General features: G+C 49.0%; 1 long non-coding RNA gene across 1 annotated transcript in view; it reads right to left on the bottom strand.

The window, feature by feature from the left end:
• The window catches only part of LOC309532353, a 32353-nt gene extending 18589 nt beyond the window's left edge, over positions 1 to 13764 (bottom strand). The window contains exon 1 of the long non-coding RNA XR_014219799.1: positions 13575 to 13764. This is a non-coding gene — a long non-coding RNA (uncharacterized lncRNA). The remainder of the gene's footprint in view (positions 1 to 13574) is intronic.

Here is a 13764-nt window from a genome sequence, read left to right as displayed (position 1 = left end):
CAGGGTTGGCCAGCTGGAGGCCTCAGGTAGTGATTGTTGTTTCTTCTTCTTCTTCTCTCTCTCCCCCACCCCATTTTTTTTTATGACACACATACATTAAACATAAAAATAATAATACATAATCAACACTAAAACTTACAAAAAACAAAAAACAGAGAAATACAACTAAAACATTGTTACTTACAAAAATTTATACAAACAAATGAACATCAATATATATATATATACCATACTTCATTCCCCCCCCCCCACATTGACTTCCTTCACCCTCAACACAGTTCTCTTTTCGTTTTTGGTAAACTGTTTCCTTCTTAATTCCTTTCTGTTTTTCACTTACATACCTTCATTTATTTTGCGGACGTTAATTGAAACAAGTCAAAGTATTAATTTGAGGGCACTGCTTTTTAAGATATTCTCGATATTTCTCCCCGTCTTTTTGAAATTTTTGTTTGGGCTGATCCCTGATAGCTTCTGTCAATCTGGCCAATTTGATATAATCCAATAATTTATCTTGCCATTCTTTTTTTGTCGGTGTTATTTCTTTTGGCCAATTTTTGGCAATTAATGTTCTCGCGGCCCCTGTAAGCATAATCCCCCCCGGCTAGTGTTTGAGCACTGGTTGGGGTGAATGACCACTCCCCACATCAAATGGGGTTGCTTTTTGTGTGGTTGTGCGCAGCCCACCAGGCCCTGTGTGGCTCCTGGCAGTACAGCCTGGCTTCGCCCTCCCCAGGCTGGATACCTGGAGGTCTCCGCCTACCTCAGCCAATTGCCCAATCCCACCTGGGGAGGCTTTGCCAGGGGATTGGACCAGGTAGGCCCTGCCCACACAATAGAGGGTGGATCTCCTTCTACCAGTCCACAATAGAAAGTGTCCTTTCCTACTGCATCACGGTGTGGTACACTGGTTTGACATCAACTGATAGGAAGTGCCTACAGAGGGTGGTGAATACAGCACAAGATATTATGGGCTGTCCCGTGAATCCGCTGGATGACATCGCAGAAGAATGTTGCCTCAGGAGTGTGAGGAAAATTCTCAGGGATGATTCCCACCCTGGCCGGCACTTTCTTGATCTCCTGCCCTCAGGCAGAAGATATAGAAGCATGATTAGTCGCACCAACAGGGTAAAGAACAGCTTCTATCTGTGGGCTGTTAGGCTGCTGAATGAAAAGATAACAACAGGGCAACTGACTTTCGGGTTTGGTGGGTGTGCATCAGTAAACAAGAGGAATTAAGACTAAGAGAGCTGAGTGGAGGTGCTCGTGTAATCTCACTGTATACAAGTTGTACAAGTGACAATAAAGTATTTCAATTTCAATTCAATCTTACCTGGGAATCATCAGTTGGCTCCAGAGTGAATGTTGGGGTGAATATGTATCTGCCAGATCCAAAGCTCTTGCATTCCCCCCACATGCTCAAAGAACGAACCTGACAATATACCATCCTTGGGGCTGAAGCAGGCACCGTATTTTTCACTCTATAAGACGCACCAGACCACAAGACACACCTAGTTTTTGGAGGAGGAAAACAAGAAAAAAAATATTCTGAATCTCAGAAGCCAGAACAGCAAGAGGGATCGCTGCGCATCTGGCTTCTGGGATGGCTGTGCAGCCTTGCATTCGCTCCACAAGATGCACACACATTTCCCCTTACTTTTTAGGAGGGAAAAAGTGAGTCTTATAGAGCAAAAAATACGGTATTTGCTCCCTCTCTCCCACCCACCTACAATGGCTATTGCAAAATGGCAGGACACGGTGCAGCAATCACTCTGCTTGCTGACTTTCCTCTCATCTTAATGCCTTAATGGTGAATTAAGATTACTCTGCTCAATCCCCCCCCCCAATCTGTTTGAATTAAAACAACAACAGCCAACTGCGGGAGTGCAATTATGCACATGAGAATTAAAAATATAAGCAATTAAAATCTAGTGTGTTGGCAATCAAAGGAAAAATACAGACATCAAGGAAAGAGAAAGTCACCTATTTGGAGAAAAATAATAACAACATTTTAGATTAAAGACTTGGATATCAGCAATCAAAGAAGGAAAATGATGTTTCTTTTATTAAAAGGATGAACTTGCTACAGCTCTTAGTGAGGAAATGGCTGCTTCTAGAAAGCATTTTAATTCAAACGAATGCTGCCATTTTAAATCACTCCTCCCACAATATTCTGCTTGAAGTTCCGATCCCTTGGATTTGAATATTTTATTTTATTCTCCTGCAGGATCACAAATGAGCTTCTGTAGTAAGATCCAAGGAAAGCCATAAATTTGTTTGAAGAAACATGGTGGGGGGTTGTTGCATGTAATTCCTTACCTGCATTTAAAAACCAGCAGCTCCTGCCAGAAAATATACAAGGGATATCCCCCAAGGGATGTCAGAATGGCAGAAGAACAATAGAGCATAGCTGGAAGAATACATTCACCTGGGATTGTTGTTTTGTTTTATCGATGGTAATTTGTCTATATGCAAAGGCGAAATATTAAGAAAGCTATCAGAAATAACTACTGGAAGAAAACCCTCTTTATACAAAAATTATTTTGTACCAAACCTATAAATAACAGGCTGTGTGATCACGGCAGTTAGAGCTCTTTTTGTTAAACATTAGAGGGACTATTGAACTCCCACACTTGAAGAATGGGAGACAAGAATGCAGCAATGTGCCATTATGATTAAATGAACACCCTTCATCATGTCTAAGGAAAGGAGACAAAAGTGTAATCTCTTTAATGAAAATTGGCATTTTTTGGAATTGATTACTGGCGTAGCGATGCACATGCATCAACTAATGTTCATCAGGTATTTAATTTGTTATAAATCATCAGCATTATGGGAAATAATGGTTTATTCTTGTATATATGTTTACTTATGCCTAAACTGTAGCCTGTGTTGTAATTCTACAAGAACTTGCAGGTTGTGAGAGGAGCAAGTCCGACACACACAATGCAACGTTTCTCTTTGGGTGATATTCAACACAAGTCATATTCAGAGTTGATCTACTGAAATAAATAGATTGGAGATATTTAAATCCATTGGTTTGAATGGGCCTGCTATATGGCTTGGCTAGATATCACCATTTAGTTTTTCTGTGGAAAGACACAACATGAGCTACTTCATAATTCCAAAGTCCTGAATTCTAACTGGCATCACCAACTTTACTATAGAGCATGTTCTCTAGATGGCAGTTCATATGTTGTTCAACAGCCTTCGGGCCCAGGCAGAATGACCAATGGTCATTGGTGATGAAGTCAATGCCTGGATGGTCACAGGTTCAGCATCCTTCTTTTAATAATAACAATAAATTATATCCCACCCAAAGAAGCCCAGGGCAGCATGCAACAAGTGATAAAGCAATAAAAGTATATTAGAAACAGTTCCAGTTCCAATGCAGACTGGGAAGAATCTCAACTTGTTGGAAGAGGGAGGTTTTCAGTAGGCAGTACAGTGGTACCTCGGGTTACAGACGCTTCAGGTTACAGACACTTCAGGTTACAGACTCCGCTAACCCAGGAATAGTACCTCGGGTTAAGAACTTTGCTTCAGGATGAGAAGAAAAATCGTGCAGCGGCAGCGTGGCGGCAGCAGGAGGCCCCATTAAGTAAAGTGGTACCTCAGGTTAAGAACAGTTTCAGGTTAAGCACGGACCTCCGGAACGAATTAAATTCTTAACCAGAGGTACCACTGTAAAAAGACAACAGAGATGGTGCCTGTCTAATATTTTAAGAGAGGCAATTATATGGAGAGGTGCCACAGTGCTAAAGGGCTGATTGCTACATTGTGCAGAATGGACTTTCTCATCAGATGGTTTCTGCAAGAGAGGCTCACCTGCAGAGCACAGTGACTGATGAGTATATAGAGGGTGAGATGATCTTTCAGGTTATATAGCATTTAACCACTCATGCTACGGGACTTGACCAACAATGAGGTCAGTTTCAGTGGCAAAACACATTTTTGGCTCAGGGACCAATGGCTGGAGGAGAATGCTCCCCCAAGAATGTGGAACCTGGCAATCCTGCCTTAGATTAAAGCCCATTAAATGAAGCTGATCGCTCCAGGGTGTGAATTATTTCAGACTGGTGACAATAATGCCACCTACTTGGGCAACCAGAGTTAGTTACTTTCTGGAGCCTATAAAGAAAGACCCTGCTTGTCAAAGATCCCTTGTTCGATTTATGGTCACACTTCCCATTGTAATAGAAAAATCAATACAGCACAAGTAAATGGTGATTCCCACCTCATCCCCTTAGCCTGAAAAGGATATGATTATTAGACTTGCAGTCCTTTCTTTTTGGACAGCAGCTCTGTGTTTTTAACACATATATTGCAGTTGGTGGTAGGGATTCAGTAGGTGCAATGCTCACAGTGGGCATCTTCTTACCCGATGAAAGCAGCACCTGTTTAATTTCAACCCACCATGCAGCTGTTCTGACCAGAGAGCTTTTGCCATTAAAAGCAACAGCAACTGGTTCCAAACTCTTGGAATTATTAAAGGCTTCTTCCTGCCTTGCTTTCAGCTATTTTGGTTGTATGCTGTTGTCAGTTAGTATCATACAGATTGGAACAGCCAGAGTCTTTCTACGCCTTTCTCTGATTGCTTCAGGGCCAAAACAACCCTTTGAAAGAATTCAAGTGTCTCCAACCCATCAAATGTAGCTAAACTGCTTGTCTAGTGATATTTGGGATTGATCTAATTGGTCCAAACTCTTGGGTGTGATGCAATGCCTTCCTATTATCCCTTCAAATATTGCTGTAGACAACGAATGCACGACCAGGGCTGTTGTACTTTGAAGTCATTGTCAAGACTAGGTATGAGTGAATCTGTCAATTTTGGTTTCTATCGGTTTCTCAGTTTTTACCAATCTTAAATTCAGTTCGTTACATTTGCAAATCAGCTTGAGATTGAAAAACATCACAGGGAGATTTCTTCTGGATATTGTTAGAAAGACACAGATATAACATATAGAAATTCTTACTACCTATGAGCAACAACAATCCTGCCCCATGCTCCTATTTCCACAAAATTCTTTTACCCCTACTTTAATGAAAGAAATTTCTGTTGATCAATGAATTACTGTATTTTTCAGTGTATAAGACGCCCCCTACTTTTGGAGACTCCAATTTAAGAAAATGGGGGCGGGGGGGGAGATGGCCCAGAGTTGTTGAGATTTTTGGGGATTGCCACAGTTGCGAAGCTTTTTTTGGGGGGGAGGATTGCCCAGATTTGTTGAGTTTTTTTTTTGCATAATAATAATAATTTTATTATTATTTAACATTTTCTCTTAGTGAGTGATGAGATTTTATTGTTACCAGTCATACTACACATACTGTAGAACCTTTGGCCTTCCAGATGTTCTTGAATTGCAAGTCCCATCAGCTCCAGCAAGAATGGCCAGTGACGGGGATGATGGCAGTTGTAGTTCATCAACAACTAGAGGGCCACAAGTTCCCAACACCTGCTAGAGAGCTTAGCATTAGCTTTCTTGTTGTGCGAAGTTACCCTTGCCTTCCTTTGGCAAGTTTGTTTTGATTAGCAATTTGCATTTGAATGTTAAGGATCTGCTCATTAAAACAAATTATCCTGTGGGTTTGCAGACTGTTTTGCTTGACAGCACGTTGTGGAATTGCTGCTTGCATGATTTGATTGCAATGAAATGTTGGGTATGGTATCTCAGGGTTAGTATGGTTAGAAATAAAACTGATGTTTGAATCGAGAATGGCATACTTTTGCCACAGGGATCACAAGATAGCTGGCATGGCTCTTTATGACTCTTTTCAAGCCACTCCATTTATTGCTTTCCCATTCTCTTATCCTGGATAAGAGGAGACTGAGAGAAGATATGATACCCATCTTCAAATATCTAATGGGCTGTCACATGGAAGATGCAGCAAGCTTGTTTCCTCCCACTCTGGAGGGCAGGACTTGAACCAGTGGATTCAAGTTACAAGAAAGGAGAAACTGAGGGTGTTGTGGTACTGTCTTTGTTTTCTAAAATTGCAAATCATGTTCAGAAAGCTGCTCTGTTTTGCTATTACATTTTGCTCCACTGGCCTTTTAGGCAATGTCTTTGGCTGCATAGATACTGTACCTTCAAAGCTCACTCAAAGAACAAACATTTCCCCCTCAAAGAATCCTGGGCACTGTAGTTTAAGGGTTGCCGGGGATTGTAAATCTGGAAGGGATAAACTACACTGCCCAGAATACTTTGAAGGAAATAACGTGCTTTAAAAGTATAGTGTGTATGCAGCCATAGGCTTACTTGAAAGGGAAGTTTACAAAGGATTTATAATTAGGTAATTGCGCACTGTGAAGATCGCATGGAGTTTCCAGAGAAAGTATCGCATGCCAGTTCTTGACGGGCTTGTAACCAGGCGTTACTGCTACTGACGGAATAAGGATATTGTCAGAGCTGCTTGAAGATCCTAGCTCACAGAGGATCACGCTAGCCAGCGATCATTTAGTAAAAGTCTTTATTGAATTACAGTTTCCATTCTCACGCTGCTGCGCGCAACTCTACGTCTAGTAGCTAGATCGACGAAGCTCCGTCTGAGTCTCCGCCCCGTGCGCACCAACTTAATATCCTAGCCCTGCTCCACCTTTTCCGCCTGACTGTCCTCCTCTGGGTCCCTCTACCCCCCGGGGCTTCTTCCTTCCGGGATTCTTCTGACGCTGACCCGGACCCTCCTGCCTCCTTGCGCCGGGCTTTAGGACCTGGCTCCCTTTCCGGGCTGCTTACTGCGCCGCCTTCCTCTGCATTTGAACTTGGCGCGCGCGCCCAACCTTCCACTTTCCTCTTAACCGTTTCTTCGCTCCCCGATGGAGGTGTGGCCACTCCTGACTCATGCCCTCCCTCCTGTGGTGAGCTGCCAGCGCTTGCCCCCTGGCTCCCTTCCTCTTCCCTGCTCTCTGGCGGTGACGCTGGTCCCGATTTCCAACTGCTCTCCTCTGAGTCCCCTCTGGCTCTATCTTCCTGGGGTGCCCCCCTAGACTCCCCCCTTGCCCTGGCCACTGGTGCTCCTTTCTGTGAATCCTCTGATTCACTGGAAAGACTCGGAGATCTCGGGTCGTCGTCATCACTCATCTTTTCTTCTGCCTCCTCCCCTTCGCTCTCTGTTTCCTCCCTTGCCCTTGCCTCTGCTCCTAAACCCCTGACATCCATCCCCCCCTCGAAGCCCCCCATTCCCCCCTCCCCTCCTTCCGGTGCTGGAGCTGGGGTGTGCTGTTGCAAAGGGACGAACGTCGGATATCGTTCGCTTCCCGTGGCGGGCCTCCATCTGAAGTCTCGCGGGTCTTCCTCCCTGCTCTCGTCGACGACGGTCACCTCCGCTTCCATCTCTGTGCCGCCGTGCTCGAAACCAGGGTCGTCCCCGAAAACGTCCATGTCCGACTCTCCCTCACTTCCTCCTGGCGGCGTTGCTCGTCCTGGGCCTTCCAGCCACCTTCTGCGGAACTGCTCCTCTGGTCTATCGTCCCACCAATACGAGGGTTCTGATGCAGATCCCGAGGGTGACCCCTCCGGGGAACGGACGTCTTGTGTCGGGTCCTCGTCCGAGTCGAACCCCCGGAAAGTGCTGGCCGAAAGCGTGGGCGTGAAAAGCCAGTCGTCGAAAAAGTCTGCTGGCATAGGTCTATGTGGGAAGAGGGCATGAAACTCGTCTTTGAGTAGAGGTTCGTCCAAGGCGTAGCCCGGCACCCAGCTGTTCGCACTGGCCAGGGTGCCCTCCTTGGCGAGAAAGTATTCTACCCCCTCTTCCCCCCATCTGGAGTCCAAAATCTCCGTGACGTCATTGATGCGCTCCTTCTGTGCCACTCCCGCGTGCCCCGTTCTGTCTCTGACTGGACTCGGCGCCGTTCCGGGTTCCTGGAACCTGTGCGGTGCCTTGTAGGGAGTGAGCACCGATCTGTGGAACACCGGATGCATTCTGGAACCCTCCGGAAGTGCCAGTCTGAAAGCTACCGGGTTGACCTGCTCTTCGACTTGGTAGGGTCCCAGTTGTTTATGCCCTAGTTTCTTCTTGGCCAACGACCTGGCCGGCACTGCGTGGGCTGCTAACCAGACCCAGTCTCCCACGTGGAGCTCTTCGCCAACCCTTCTGTGCCTGTCCGCTTGTACCTTGTATGCGTGTTTGGCCAGCTCCAGGTGGCGCCTCAGCTGATCGTGGACTTCCTGCAGCTCCGACGCGAACGCATCTGCTGTCTGCGGCTCCCCCTCCCCCATTCTTTCCAGTCCCGGGAAGGTTCTGGGGTGCCTCCCGTTGTTGGCGAAGAACGGCGTGACCCCCGTGGACACGTGCTTCGTGTTGTTGTAGGCGAACTCGGCAAGCGGCAGGTAATCCACCCACGTCGCAGGCTGTTGATTCGCATAGCATCTCAGGTACTGCTGCATGATGGCATTGACCCGCTCCGCTTGCCCGTTGGTCTGCGGGTGTCTCGCCGACGCCAGGTTGATCTTGACGTTTAGGAAGCCCATCAGCTTCTGCCAGAAATTCGAGATGAACTGCCGCCCGCGGTCGGACAGAATAGACCGTGGCAGACCGTGAACCTTGAACACGTGGTCTATGAACAGTTTGGCGGTTTGCTCCGCCGTGGCCACCTTCGCACACGGAATGAAATGTGCCATCTTGGAAAACAGGTCCACCACCACCAGCACTGCCGTCTTGCCCCTCGAGCTGGGCAGATCTGTGACAAAGTCCAGAGCCACCCTTTCCCAAGGTTCGACCGGAGTTTGCAGCGGTTCCAACAGTCCTGCCGGCGGTCTGTGCACTGGTTTGGCCCTCTGGCAGGTGTCACACCTCGCCACGTAGTCTGCGACCTCCCCTCTCATTCCAGGCCACCAGAAATCCCTGGCTACTAATTCCACCGTCTTCTCCTTGCCAAAGTGCCCGGCCGTGGGCGCGTCGTGCAGCTGCTGCAGCACCTTGGCGCGAAGGTCGTCTCCCGGCACGTAGATGGCCCCTTTACGGATGAGCAATCCATCTCGTAGCTGGAAACCGTCAGCCGCAGCCTTGCCCCTTTGCACCTCTGCCATCTTTGCTTGCGCGAAGGAGTCATCCTGCAACGCTCGTCGCACCGCCTCCAGGTCCACGGTGGCCGCGGCGCACGCCCATACTGTTGGTGCGAAGATGTGCATGGCGGCCGCTGGCGTTGCGTCCTCCAGATACTGTGGCTTACGGGAGAGGGCGTCCGCCATGATGTTAGTGTCCCCCGGGACATACTCTATGCGGAAGTCGAAGTTCGCAAAAAACTCAGCCCAACGTATCTGCCTCTGGTTTAGGAACTGTGCCGTGCGCCAGTGCTCCAGATTCTTGTGGTCCGTGCAAACCTGCACCGTGTGCTTGGCGCCGATCAGGAAGTGCCTCCACGCTTTGAACGCTGCATGAATGGCCAGCAACTCCCTGTCCCAGATGGTGTAGTTCTGCTCGGACTTGCTGAGCTTCCTGGAGTAAAACGCTCCCGGCCGCCACACCCCCTGCTGGTCCTTTTGCAGCAGGACCGCCCCCACGGCTCTGTCCGAGGCGTCTGTCTCCACCCTCATCGGCCTGCTGGGGTTGACGTGAAGCAGCTGCTCTTCCGACGCGAAGAGAAGCTTGAGTGCCTGAAAGGACTGCTCCGCCTCCTCTGTCCAAACGAACTTCTTTTTCTTGGAGCTAAGCGCGTCTGTGATGGCCGCTGTCTGCATAGCGAAGCCCTTGATAAACTTGCGATAGAAGTTCGCAAAGCCGACAAACCTTTGGACCTCTTTTCGGTTGCGTGGACTCTTCCAATCCAATACCGCTCGAACCTTGGCGCTGTCCATGGCGAGCCCCTTGTCAGACAACTTGTAGCCCAGAAAATCCACCTCCGTCACGTCAAATTGGCACTTCTCCAGCTTGGCGTAGAGCCTATGTTGCTTTAGTCTGGTCAGCACTTCCTTGACGTGTCTGTCATGCTCCTGCTGCGATTCCGAAAAGATCAGGATGTCATCTAAGAAACAGACGCACGTCTTGTAGAGAAGTCCCGCCAACACGTGATGCATGAAAGCTTGAAAAACGTGGGAGCCATTTTGCAATCCAAAAGGCATAACTCTGTATTCGTAGGTACCCAGTGGCGTGAACATGGCCGTCTTCCACTCATCTCCCTCCCGCATGCGAATGAGGTTGTACGCCCCTCGCAGGTCTAACTTGGTGAACACTTTTCCCTTCCGCACCTTCGCCAGGAGGTCGTCGATTCGTGGCATGGGGAAGTCCGACGGCTTGGTCCCATTGTTTAAAATGCGATAGTCCACGACCAGTCTTTTTTGGGGCGTGTCTCGCTTTTTAACAAAGAATACAGGACTGCCCCCCGCTGCCTTGGACTCTCGGATGAAACCGCGCTCCAAATTATGATCTAAGAACTCTTTGAGTTCCTGCAGCTCGTCCTCTGACATGGAATACAGCTTCCCTTTGGGCAGCGCCGCCCCCGGCAGCAGGTCAATTTTGCAGTCATATGGTCTGTGAGGGGGTAGCCTGTCCGCCTCCTTCTCGCAGAAAACTTCCAAAAATTCTGCGTACTTGTGGGGAATCGCTTGCAGCGTGCCTAGCTGCAGCTGTGACTCCTCTTGCTCCCCTTCCTGCTGGGGCATGATGCAGTGTTCAGCACAAAAGGAAGAGCCGAAGGTCAGCTGCCTCTGGTACCAAGCCAGCGCCGGGCTGTGCTTGTCCAGCCAACTCATGCCCAATACAATGGGCGTGTCCGATAGCTGAGTGACGTTGAAGCTGATGATTTCCCTGTGATTCCCAAGTCGCATCACCATTGGCGGCGTCTGCTTCACCACTTGCCCCCCTAGCAACTCCCTTCCATCCACCGTGACAACCTGCAGGGGCAGTGTGGCAGGCAGCAACTGTATAGCGTGCTTGTCGACAAACTCCTGCCCTATAAAGTCCGCGTTGCTGCCCGAGTCGATGGTAATTGGCACGTCCATGGTGATTCCATTGGGCAGCTGGAGAGATGCGGTGAGCCTCACCACTGGTTTGGGCGGGAGGGGGTTCACGGGCTGTAAAATCTCTGGGGACTGCTTCACTGACATGTCTGGCTGGGCCCCAGTGCCTCTTCCTCCAGCCAGACATCGTCGTTTCCCTGCTGTGGTTCTCCTTGCTGCGTTGCTGCAGTCACCATTGCTGAGGCTGCAGTGAGCTTGTGGAGCCTCTGGGGACACTCTTTCGCCATATGCCCTGGCTCCTCACAGACGTAACACTTCCTGTTCCCTCTAGGAGGCTTCGCTTTCACTGCTGCCGGTGCTAGGGCTCTGGTTGCTGACTGAGCCCTTGCACCTCCAACCTCCATAGGTTCGGCTCCTCCTCCTGGCGGAGGCGTGGATTGCGCCCGCGCTGCTTCTCTGGGAAGGAAGGAGGGGCCCCTGGCTGATTCGCGCCCTCCACGCCCTTCGTCCCTGCTCCACGGACGTTCTTCCAGCCTCACCCCCACTGCCAGTGCCCTCTGAACGACCTCCTGGGTGGTTCGGGGTCTCTCCCCCCTCGCGATCTCATCTTTAATCAAGCTGTGCAACCCCTCCCAAAAGAGGTCTCTTATAGGGGCCGAATCTCTGTCCCATTCCAGGGCACTGACCAAGGCGAAAAAGCGTGCATGATACTGTCTGACGCTGGCCCTCCCTTGTCTTAGCCCATGCACCTCCTTCCGGGCAAGATCCACGTCAATACTTGATAAAAAACACCCATCCATCGCTTTAATAAAGGCATCTGCATTCTGGAGCGCCGGATCCTTATCCCTCCATAAATTGCGTAGCCATGCTTTAGCATCCCCATGCAAATGGGCCATGATGAATCCCACTCTCTCTTGCTCATCTCTAAAGTCTTTATGCAGCAGTTGCAGTGCGCACAGTACGTCTGCTCTAAAGTTGGGATACTGTTGCAGGTTCCCATCGAAGTGAGAGACCAGCCCGCCTGTTCGTCTCGCCAACCCAATTCCCTCCTGCCGGGGTGTCTGCTTCGTCAGCACGTCTAACCTGATCTGGAGATCCCTGCAGGCGGCAGCTGCCTCCTCCTCTCTCTTCCTGGATGCGAGAGCCTCGGCATTCAGTTGTGCCACTGCTTTTCTGAGTTCCTCTATCTGCTGCTCAGCCGTCATGTCGTCTGCTGTTCGTGAGCTCACTAGTAGGCACCTGTTTCTCTCCCCTCCTCGGGGCTGTAGATGCCCACAATTTGGAGACGGAGCTTACTGTCAGAGCTGCTTGAAGATCCTAGCTCACAGAGGATCACGCTAGCCAGCGATCATTTAGTAAAAGTCTTTATTGAATTACAGTTTCCATTCTCACGCTGCTGCGCGCAACTCTACGTCTAGTAGCTAGATCGACGAAGCTCCGTCTGAGTCTCCGCCCCGTGCGCACCAACTTAATATCCTAGCCCTGCTCCACCTTTTCCGCCTGACTGTCCTCCTCTGGGTCCCTCTACCCCCCGGGGCTTCTTCCTTCCGGGATTCTTCTGACGCTGACCCGGACCCTCCTGCCTCCTTGCGCCGGGCTTTAGGACCTGGCTCCCTTTCCGGGCTGCTTACTGCGCCGCCTTCCTCTGCATTTGAACTTGGCGCGCGCGCCCAACCTTCCACTTTCCTCTTAACCGTTTCTTCGCTCCCCGATGGAGGTGTGGCCACTCCTGACTCATGCCCTCCCTCCTGTGGTGAGCTGCCAGCGCTTGCCCCCTGGCTCCCTTCCTCTTCCCTGCTCTCTGGCGGTGACGCTGGTCCCGATTTCCAACTGCTCTCCTCTGAGTCCCCTCTGGCTCTATCTTCCTGGGGTGCCCCCCTAGACTCCCCCCTTGCCCTGGCCACTGGTGCTCCTTTCTGTGAATCCTCTGATTCACTGGAAAGACTCGGAGATCTCGGGTCGTCGTCATCACTCATCTTTTCTTCTGCCTCCTCCCCTTCGCTCTCTGTTTCCTCCCTTGCCCTTGCCTCTGCTCCTAAACCCCTGACAGATATGTTTCTGACACACAGTGTTGCTTTGTATGTCAGTGCAGCTTGGAAAATTTGAGAAACATTTGTATCTAGCCATTGAATTAACCCCTGTAAGACACATTATATCTCTTTTGTGATAACCACAGGTTTCAAATTTATAAATGGAATAAAACTTGGGCAAACATGGTAGTATTCTCTCTCTCTCTCTCTCTCTCTCTCTCTCTCTCTCTCTCTCTGTGTGTGTGTGTGTTTAATGATCACTTTGAGCAGACTCAAACATCAACTTTCTTTTGGCGACTTTTCAGAGATTGTTCTGAAAGTGTTTGTATTGTCCTCACTCTTTATTGACTTCATTTGCCTTTAATGATATAATCACATAGCCAAATGTGGCTATATATGACATTTTGTCATATCCTATGACCTGCGGGTGTAGGGCAGTATACAAATTCAATCAATCAATCAATCAATCAATCAATCAATCAATCAATAATATTCACTATGTGATAGTCACATGTGTGATTTCAGCAATTTGGATAATTCAGAATGTGGCAAAATCAGCAATTAAAAGTGGGGGGGGGGCATCCTTGCAGCTGAAGACAGATGAAATAACGGTAGCGAACAGGATTGTAAAAAGATGAAACCTACTCACCGTTAATTGGCTTTTAAAAATTAACAGGGTTTCAGGAAGTATTTCTGTCTGAAAGCACTACTTTGAAAGATCAAAATGGGAGGATATTCAAGCCTTATTCAGGCATTTCACAGAACTGTGAGGGCTAACTGGGGAGGAGAGGGTGGATATTTGTACCCTGTGCCCAATGCTCCAGGTCTCATGTTCACAT

This window comes from Podarcis vaucheri (genome assembly GCF_965113315.1).
Source record: "Podarcis vaucheri genome assembly, chromosome: 5".
Lineage (NCBI taxonomy): Eukaryota > Metazoa > Chordata > Lepidosauria > Squamata > Lacertidae > Podarcis > Podarcis vaucheri.
This window is presented reverse-complemented; position numbering and strand designations above follow the sequence as displayed.